The following is a 10,000-nucleotide window of genomic DNA, read 5'->3' as shown; positions in this document are numbered from 1 at the left end:
CGTAAAAAAGGCGGTCGCCGCCTCTCCGAAGGGAAAAGGAAAAAGCGGGGCCGCCGCGTCGTCCGTGGAGAAGAAATCGGCAGCTAAAAAATCCGCCGAAAAGAAAACCGCCAAAGGCGCCGCCGGAACGGCGGTAGCGGCGTCGATTAAAACCAAATCGCCTTCGAAAGCCAAAAAATCAAACAAGGGACCGACGAAGAAACCGAAAGCGCCCAAACCCAAAACGGCAAAATCGCCTCCCGTAGCCGCTTCCGGCAAAGTTAAAAAGCCCGTCTCGCCCAAAAAGAAGAAATGAACCGCCGAGAGAACGTCGATGGGTGTTTAAAAAAAAAACGAAATTTTCGAAACGGTTCTTATCAGAACCACAAAAAAAATCGCTATCGAATTCGTAACTATCTTCAAAGGCAAACTCGAATCCCGGGCGTCTCGGGGGTAAATAGAAAACGATTTCTTTAAAAAATATATATAAGTATAAATTTATTAAAAAATCTCGAAAAGGACTTCTCTTTTTCTTCTTTTTTCTCTTTTCCATTTCGTTCTCCCTACGACAAACTTATTCTAACTTATCCGCCGGCGAATTTTAAACTGCATCTCGTTTAACAACGAAGCGTAGTCGATTCCGACGACGATCACGCAAACATTAAGAGAAATATCCCCGCGAACGTATTTATATGAGAAGAAAGTCCGTTGACAAGCTCCTCCCACCGAAAAGCGAACAGGGGGCGGAGCTTGTTGACCGACTCCGTCGCGATATAAATACGTTCGCCGGGGTTTTTTCTCATTTCGATCGCGAAGACCGCTTTTCTTTGTGAATAATAATGCCTTCGAAAACCGGTGGAAAAGCCGCCGCGAAAAAGCAGAAGAACGAAAGCCGTCACCAAATATACCAGAGGTCGAAATAAAAACTCGTCCGGTTTTACAAAGCAACGGGGAGTGGGGGGGGTTCTTTTCAGAACCACTAATAATTTTTTTTAAAGACGTCGTTAGTTGCGAAAAAAAAAAAATCCAACCGGGCCGTTCTCAAATAATTAATAAATGAAAAAGTTTTATTTTTTATTTTCAATTTTTAACGAAATCTTAAAGGAAAATGATTTGTGGTTCTTAAAAGAACCGGTTTGTTGTTAATAATAATAAAAGAGATTATTATTAATCTTAAGCTCTCTCTCCCCTGATACGCCTCGCCAATTGAATATCTTTCGGCATGATCGTTACTCGTTTGGCATGAATGGCGCACAAATTTGTATCTTCGAAAAGACCGACGAGATAAGCTTCGCTCGCTTCTTGCAACGCCATTACCGCGGAACTTTGGAAACGCAGATCCGTTTTAAAGTCTTGAGCGATTTCTCTGACCAGTCGTTGGAACGGTAATTTTCGGATCAATAGTTCGGTGCTCTTTTGATAACGTCTAATTTCTCTCAAAGCCACGGTGCCCGGTCTGTAGCGATGAGGTTTTTTAACTCCTCCGGTTGCCGGTGCACTTTTTCTCGCCGCTTTGGTCGCCAACTGCTTTCGGGGCGCTTTTCCTCCGGTCGATTTACGAGCGGTCTGCTTGGTTCTGGCCATGATAATAAAACACGTTCGCGGACGTACTAGAACACCAAATCACTAACACTCGTCGACAGATAATGGCCGCACGAACGTCCGTCCGTTTAATTTGTACCCGAGCGTTTTCTCTTCTCATTGGTCCAATCGACCTTTTTGGGCGTGGCGAATTCCGACTCGACAAAACCGAAGCGCCGGACCGTTTTCGGTCAGTTGATCGTGGCACTTCGGACGGTTTTGTTTGTTATATATCGATCAGAGAACTCGGCTCGTATTAAAAATGACCGGTAGAGGGAAAGGCGGCAAAGGTTTGGGAAAAGGTGGTGCAAAGCGACATCGCAAAGTGTTGAGGGATAACATTCAGGGAATAACCAAGCCGGCCATTAGAAGATTGGCCCGTCGCGGAGGCGTGAAACGAATTTCCGGATTGATTTACGAAGAAACTCGTGGCGTTTTAAAGGTGTTTTTGGAAAACGTCATCAGAGACGCGGTAACCTATACGGAGCACGCCAAAAGAAAAACGGTAACGGCAATGGACGTGGTGTACGCCCTAAAAAGACAAGGTAGAACTCTTTACGGATTTGGTGGCTAAATTTTTCGTCGATCTTGCGGAAACACAAAAAAAAAAAAAAAAGGTTCTTTTCAGAACCACAAAATACGTTCCAAAGATTATTCGTTATTTCGAGTATAATGCCCAACAAACCATTATCGAGTCGAGGTAAGTTTTGAATTTTTAATTTCTCCCCGTGTTAGTGTGATTATTAAATCTGTGAAATAAAGGAAACGAAATCTCAAATAGAAAAGTATTTGTGGTCCTTACAAGAACCGTCTTCCTTCCCGGCGAAAACTTTATTTAGCTTTGTTGTCGGTTTTCTTAGGCAACAGAACCACCTAGCGATCTTAACTTCGGATAATAATTTGTTCAATTCCTGGGATCGGCAATTGTAAATGTCGAGGTATTATACCGGTTTTCTTATAGTCCGAAAGAGAAAACGTAAAAAGAAGGAACGTTTCTTTTTTTTTTTTTTTTTAATAATCTGTTAAATAAACGAAACGAAATCTCAAATAGAAAAGTATTTGTGGTCCTTAGAAGGACCGTTTTCCCATCGTCTTCCCTCGCCGCAATTTTTATTTTGCTTTGTTGTCGGTTTTCTTGGGCAAAAGAACCGCTTGAATGTTCGGCAAAACACCTCCCTGAGCGATCGTTACTCCCGATAATAATTTGTTCAATTCCTCGTCGTTTCGGATCGCCAGTTGTAAATGTCGCGGAATGATTCTGGTTTTCTTATTGTCCCTCGCCGCGTTACCGGCCAATTCCAAAACTTCGGCGGCCAAATATTCCATTACGGCCGCCAAATATACCGGAGCTCCGGCGCCGACCCTCTCCGCATAGTTTCCTTTCCGAAGTAATCGGTGAATTCTACCTACCGGAAACTGTAAACCGGCCCTGCTAGAACGAGACTTCGCTTTCCCTTTGACTTTGCCTCCTTTTCCGCGTCCCGACATCGTTATTACCGTTAATAGTACACGCACGAACGTTAACAGCACAATGACGCTCTCGCAGACCGTGGGCGCGCTATTTATAGGACATGGGCATGGACCAATGGGATTAGCGCTTCGGCGAACGATGCCCGGGGGCGGAGCTTGTCGGCCGACTCGGTTCTCAAATAAATAGCTGCGGCCCGGTGTGGGCCTTGTCAGTCCGTTACTTTGCGCGCGTCTAATCGATTGTAGAAAATGCCACCGAAAGTAAGCGGTAAAGCGGCGAAAAAAGCCGGCAAGGCTCAAAAAAATATTTCGAAGAGTGATAAGAAAAAGAAACGCAGGAGGAAGGAGAGTTACGCAATTTACATTTACAAAGTGTTGAAGCAAGTTCATCCGGATACTGGCATTTCGAGCAAAGCCATGTCCATTATGAATTCGTTCGTAAACGACATTTTCGAAAGGATTGCCGCCGAAGCTTCTCGTTTGGCTCACTATAATAAGCGATCCACTATTACTAGCAGAGAGATTCAAACGGCCGTGAGATTGTTGTTGCCCGGAGAGTTGGCCAAGCACGCCGTCAGTGAAGGGACCAAAGCCGTCACAAAATACACCAGTTCTAAATAAATGAGCGTCGACTTGGAGAGTGTAAATTCACCAAAAACGGTTCTTTTCAGAACCACAATTTTTATATATTAATCAATTCGTTTATTCATATCTTTCTTTCTTATTTTTTTTTTTTTCGAATCATAGTTAGATAAAAGTGCTTATCGTCGAAATAAATGGCAGGAACCCGGTTTCGCGTTTATTTCGATTGACGTTTTTGGTTAGCAAAATTGAATTTTCCTATTTTTTTATTTAATTAGGTCAGTTCGTGTTGAACGTAGTTTTGATTACTTTTTATTTGAGTGTGCTTAATTTTGTTTGTGTTTGTTTAGTTTTTGCGAATTGTGGTTCGTTTTGGTGAAGTTTTGCATGTTTTTTTTTTTGGTTTGGTTGATTTGGGTTTGTTACACGGTTAATTTTGGTTTCTTTTGCTGAATTTTCGCTAGTTTTGGTTACTTTGGTTTATTATTTCCAGTTTCGGCCGCTATTGGTTAGTTAGGATTATCGTTAGTTTTGGGTTTGTTTAGGATAATTTTGGCTTGTTTTTGTTAATTTTGACTACTTTTGCTTAATTTTGCTTAGTTTTGGTTACTTTGGTTTATTATTTCCAGTTTCGGCCGCTATTAGTTAGTTAGGGTTCATTTCGGTTAGTTTTTGTGAACGTTTCCTATTTTTGCTTAATTATCGTTAGTTTTGGTTTGTTTAGGATAAGTTTGGCTTGTTTTTGTTAATTTTGACTACTTTTGCTTAATTTTGCTTAGTTTTGTTTACTTTGGTTTATTATTTCCAGTTTCGGCCGCTATTAGTTAGTTATGGTTCGTTTCGGTTAGTTTTTGTGAACGTTTCCTATTTTTGCTTAATTATCGTTAGTTTTGGTTTGTTCAGGATAAGTTTGGCTTGTTTTTGTTAATTTTGACTACTTTTGCTTAATTTTGCTTAGTTTTGGATAATTTGGTTTGTTTTGCCGAACTTTGGCCAATTTTGGTTTGTTATGATTAATTTTGCTTAGTTGTGGTTATTTTTGTTCCTTTTGGTTAGTTTTGTTTAATTTTGGTTATATTCGGTTAATTTTGGTTAGTTTTGCTTATTTTTGCTTTGTTTCGGTTAGTTTTGCTTATTTTTCTCTGCTCGCGGCTAGCGGCAAAAACCTTTTATGGGAGTATATGTTAAAATGAATAAAATAAAAAAAAAAAAACAAAACTCTCTTCCCGCTGGTCCGCAATATTAAAGAAGACGGACTTATAAATGTTTAATAATGAATTTATTAAATCGCGAGAAAAAAAAATGCAAACACCCGAAATTAAAAATGATGGAGAGTATCGTCCGACAAAATCCGGGGACGGCGATTTATTTTTAAGTCGGAACCGGAACCGGCGGTCAGTTAACAAAAGTAAGTAAAGAAAAAAAAATATTTGAAAAAGTGCCCGCTTTAACCAAATCGAACGTAACCACGAGCGAAAGTTTCGCTCCGAACTTTATTTGCCCGCCGCAGCCGATATTCGGGTTTTCACGTGAAACGTTCGGAAGACTAAGGAATGGTCCGTTACCTATAATAGGTGAGATGGTCTCGAGCGCGACCGCCGCGTCGTGCGTATAGACACTTCTCCCTTCGCAGAGCAAAATGCTTTTTCGATCGTTAGATCGCCTTCGAGTCGACCGTTTGGCGCGATTAATTGGCTCGCTTAACATTTTCGTATCGTGGGTTCAATTTTTTAAGAAAAATTGGTTTCCTTCATCGGTACGGGAACGTAGACCGTTTTTCGTTTGCCATCGGCCCGTCTTCGTAGCAGCGATTGCTCGAGCGTTCGAAAACATTTTAAGGCTCCGCACCTTATACAGCTAGATCGCGAACTTAGCGGGTGTTTTAAAGTAAGATTTGGCACTTCGTGGTTCGAAAGCGGTCGCCCTATAATATTTTTCTTCCGAAAAATTTGCGATAACTCTCATCTAACCGAGCGAGTTTATATGCGAATCCGGAACGTTTCTTTCGAGAAATCTCGTGTCGCTTTCAATCTAGCGAAGAGTGATCGAGAGAATGTCCGAAAATTTCCGTCGATCGACGTTCGTTGCCCGAGGCACATCGGTTCGACGCGCGCCGCATTTTAAAGCTTATTATGCGCGCGCGAGTCGGATTGTTTGATCGCGCACTCACGTCGTCTCGATATTTATTACCAACAAAAAAAAATTGGACGGATCGCGTCCGAATAATAATAATAACGAGTGTGGCGTCGGGAACGGTTCATTTCCGTACTCGCACGCTATCACCGCCACACAAAGTGGTCGCGTCTGTTTCTATTTAAAAATAAAATAAACGCGTTTCGCGCGCGTAATTATTATTTTTAAAAAAGAGACTGTTTGTTGTCGTACCGCGCCCGATCGTCGTCATCCGTGGCGGCGGCGGCGGCGCGCTCGACACGTAGAACAGCTCCCTGGTTGATCCTGCCAGTAGTCATATGCTTGTCTCAAAGATTAAGCCATGCATGTTTCAGTACAAGCCAAATTAAGGTGAAACCGCGAAAGGCTCATTAAATCAGTTATGGTTCCTTAGATCGTACCCACAATTACTTGGATAACTGTGGTAATTCTAGAGCTAATACATGCAAACAGAGGTCCGACCGGAGACGGAAGGAGTGCTTTTATTAGATCAAAACCAATCGGTGGCGGGTTCGCGCCCGACATCGTTCAACTTGGTGACTCTGAATAACTTTACGCTGATCGCACGGTCTCGCACCGGCGACGCATCTTTCAAATGTCTGCCTTATCAACTGTCGATGGTAGGTTCTGCGCCTACCATGGTCGTAACGGGTAACGGGGAATCAGGGTTCGATTCCGGAGAGGGAGCCTGAGAAACGGCTACCATATCCAAGGAGGGCAGCAGGCGCGCAAATTACCCACTCCCGGCACGGGGAGGTAGTGACGAAAAATAACGATACGGGACTCATCCGAGGCCCCGTAATCGGAATGAGTACACTCTAAACCCTTTAACGAGGATCAATTGGAGGGCAAGTCTGGTGCCAGCAGCCGCGGTAATTCCAGCTCCAATAGCGTATATTAAAGTTGTTGCGGTTAAAAAGCTCGTAGTCGAATTTGTGTCTCGCGCCGCCGGTTCATCGTCCGCGGTGTTAACTGGCGTGCCGCGAGACGTCCTGCCGGTGGACTTAGCCCGTTCACGCGGGCGGTCCAACTCAATCCTGCCGCGGTGCTCTTCATTGAGTGTCGAGGTGGGCCGGCACGTTTACTTTGAACAAATTAGAGTGCTTAAAGCAGGCTAAAACTTCGCCTGAATACTGTGTGCATGGAATAATGGAATAGGACCTCGGTTCTATTTTGTTGGTTTTCGGAACCCCGAGGTAATGATTAATAGGAACGGATGGGGGCATTCGTATTGCGACGTTAGAGGTGAAATTCTTGGATCGTCGCAAGACGGACAGAAGCGAAAGCATTTGCCAAAAACGTTTTCATTGATCAAGAACGAAAGTTAGAGGTTCGAAGGCGATCAGATACCGCCCTAGTTCTAACTGTAAACTATGCCAGCTAGCGATCCGCCGACGTTCCTCCGATGACTCGGCGGGCAGCTTCCGGGAAACCAAAGCTTTTGGGTTCCGGGGGAAGTATGGTTGCAAAGCTGAAACTTAAAGGAATTGACGGAAGGGCACCACCAGGAGTGGAGCCTGCGGCTTAATTTGACTCAACACGGGAAACCTCACCAGGCCCGGACACCGGAAGGATTGACAGATTGAGAGCTCTTTCTTGATTCGGTGGGTGGTGGTGCATGGCCGTTCTTAGTTGGTGGAGCGATTTGTCTGGTTAATTCCGATAACGAACGAGACTCTAGCCTGCTAACTAGGCGTATTTAGACATCTCAAAGGCCGGCCGGCTCGGGGTTCGCCCCGTTGTCGCGCGCGGTTTTTACTGTCTGCGTACAAACAATTCTTCTTAGAGGGACAGGCGGCTTCTAGCCGCACGAGATTGAGCAATAACAGGTCTGTGATGCCCTTAGATGTTCTGGGCCGCACGCGCGCTACACTGAAGGAATCAGCGTGTCCTCCCTGGCCGAGAGGCCCGGGTAACCCGCTGAACCTCCTTCGTGCTAGGGATTGGGGCTTGCAATTGTTCCCCATGAACGAGGAATTCCCAGTAAGCGCGAGTCATAAGCTCGCGTTGATTACGTCCCTGCCCTTTGTACACACCGCCCGTCGCTACTACCGATTGAATGATTTAGTGAGGTCTTCGGACCGATACGCCGATGGCGTTTCGGCGTCGTCGATGTGTCCGGGAAGTTGACCAAACTTGATCATTTAGAGGAAGTAAAAGTCGTAACAAGGTTTCCGTAGGTGAACCTGCGGAAGGATCATTAAAGTGATAATAAAAATTACACAGTTTGTCTTTATTTAGTCGAACGAATTTTTGTCGCTGACGCTCGGTCGAAAATATCTCGCGTCGATCTTTAAGTCGGCCGCGATTAAATTCGACGACTACGACGACCACTCGACCACCGTAAAAAAGGGGAGAGAGGAGTAGGAGTAGGAGGAGCGCCGACAAAATTCCGGGTACCTAGACGGAACTCGAAGCGCGAAACCTAGTTTCGCGCTCGCCGTCGACAAGGTGTCAAACGATATTCGCCCGGAGCACCGAAAAGTACTTACACCCACCCGCGACCCGCGAGGAGGTGTGTATATAAACTTTAAACCGGCGCGGGTCGTCCGAACGCGAACGCGCGCGCGCCTACCGTCTGAATAATAAAGAACAAAGGGCGCGCGGCGAAGTGTTCCGTCGGATAGACCGGCCCGAAATCGAACTTTTTTTTTTTTTTTACGTCGAAAGGTATATACCTCGCCTTCCGTAAAAAAAATGTATGTGTCGATAACAACGCCGACGACTCTTTTTCGGAGACGAAAAGCGTTAAACCGATCGAAAAAAGATTACCCTAAACGGTGGATCACTTGGCTCGTGGGTCGATGAAGAACGCAGCTAATTGCGCGTCAACTTGTGAACTGCAGGACACATGAACATCGACATTTCGAACGCACATTGCGGTCCTCGGATTCTGTTCCCGGACCACTCCTGGCTGAGGGTCGTATCCAATTTAAAGACTGCTCGGTTTTTTCGCCCGCGAGGCGCGAGAAACGTCGGAGCGAGTTGGACGTGTAGCGCGGGAAGGAGTGAGGAGCAACAGCACGTTCGCGCTTAGCGCGCGATCTCTCTCCTACCCGGTCTCGCGACGTTTTAAAACGCGAAAGCGAAACTCCGGCCGCGTTCTAAGGAACGCGACCGAGTTTGCGAACGACGTCGATTTTCGACGCACCGGTTCGTCGCGTCGCGCTCGCTTAAAAGCGCGAGAGACGAGCGTAATTAAAACCGCCCGCGTATGTCGCAGGTCCGCGCAAAATTGACGATCGTCGTGTCCGTTATTTTCTCGATAAGAAGAAAAGGTGTCCGACGTCTGATCGTTTGCGGCCGCGTAACGAGTGGTGGATATAGCGGTTTTAAATATAAACGCTGAACCGTTTCGAAATTCACGTCTACGTTTTATATATATATTATATATATATATATATATATATATATATATAATGATTTTATCGATCGACCTCAGAGCAGGTGAGACTACCCGCCGAATTTAAGCATATTAATAAGCGGAGGAAAAGAAACTAATTAGGATTCCCTCAGTAGCTGCGAGCGAACAGGGAAGAGCCCAGCACCGAATCCCGCGGCCGATACCGGGCGCCGGGAAATGTGGTGTTAGGGAGGTTCCGTTATCCCGAGATCGTCCGGCGCGTCCAAGTCCTTCTTGAACGGGGCCACAGCCCATAGAGGGTGCCAGGCCCGTAGCGACCGCCGTCGATCGCGGGAGGGATCTCCTCAGAGTCGGGTTGCTTGAGAGTGCAGCCCTAAGCGGGTGGTAAACTCCATCTAAGGCTAAATATGACCACGAGACCGATAGCGAACAAGTACCGTGAGGGAAAGTTGAAAAGCACTTTGAAGAGAGAGTTCAATAGTACGTGAAACCGTTTAGGGGTAAACCTGAGAAACCCGAAAGGTCGAAGGGAGAAATTCATTCGCGTTTCGGAGTCGGCGCGAGACGTTCGCGCGACGGGGAGGACGGTTACCCGTTACCTTTTCCGCGCCTTACGTTTTTCGACCCGGCATCGAACGCGTGCACTTTTCTCCTGGTAGGACGTCGCGATCCGTCGGGCGTCGGTCTAAGGTCCGCGGCGGAGCCCGCGCGGTTTTCTCGAATCGCGCGGACCCGCGGTATCCTGACCGACTCGCTCGACGGTACGAGAAAGGTCACGGGTCGCTTTAAAAGCGTTCGACTCGCGGCAAGCGCTCCGGATACTAGTCGGCTATCGGACCCGGTGCCGGTACC

General features: G+C 45.9%; 3 non-coding genes across 3 annotated transcripts in view; all 3 read left to right on the top strand.

Moving 5' to 3' along the window:
- The first annotated feature begins 6,056 nt into the window (after positions 1–6,056).
- On the top strand, positions 6,057–7,987 carry LOC132695954 (small subunit ribosomal RNA). The gene has a single exon (XR_009617951.1). It is a non-coding gene; the product is annotated as a small subunit ribosomal RNA (ribosomal RNA).
- Positions 7,988–8,553: 566 nt separating this feature from the next.
- LOC132695953 (5.8S ribosomal RNA) lies at positions 8,554–8,708 on the top strand. Its single transcript, XR_009617950.1, has one exon. It is a non-coding gene; the product is annotated as a 5.8S ribosomal RNA (ribosomal RNA).
- Positions 8,709–9,217: 509 nt separating this feature from the next.
- Positions 9,218–10,000, top strand: part of LOC132695955 (large subunit ribosomal RNA) — a 4,071-nt gene continuing 3,288 nt past the window's right edge. Inside the window, exon 1 of the ribosomal RNA XR_009617952.1 lies at positions 9,218–10,000. This exon is cut by the window's right edge and continues 3,288 nt beyond it. This is a non-coding gene — a ribosomal RNA (large subunit ribosomal RNA).

The sequence above is a fragment of the Cylas formicarius genome, unplaced genomic scaffold (assembly GCF_029955315.1).
Source record: "Cylas formicarius isolate icCylForm1 unplaced genomic scaffold, icCylForm1.1 PGA_scaffold_175__1_contigs__length_19141, whole genome shotgun sequence".
NCBI lineage: Eukaryota > Metazoa > Arthropoda > Insecta > Coleoptera > Brentidae > Cylas > Cylas formicarius.
This window is presented reverse-complemented; position numbering and strand designations above follow the sequence as displayed.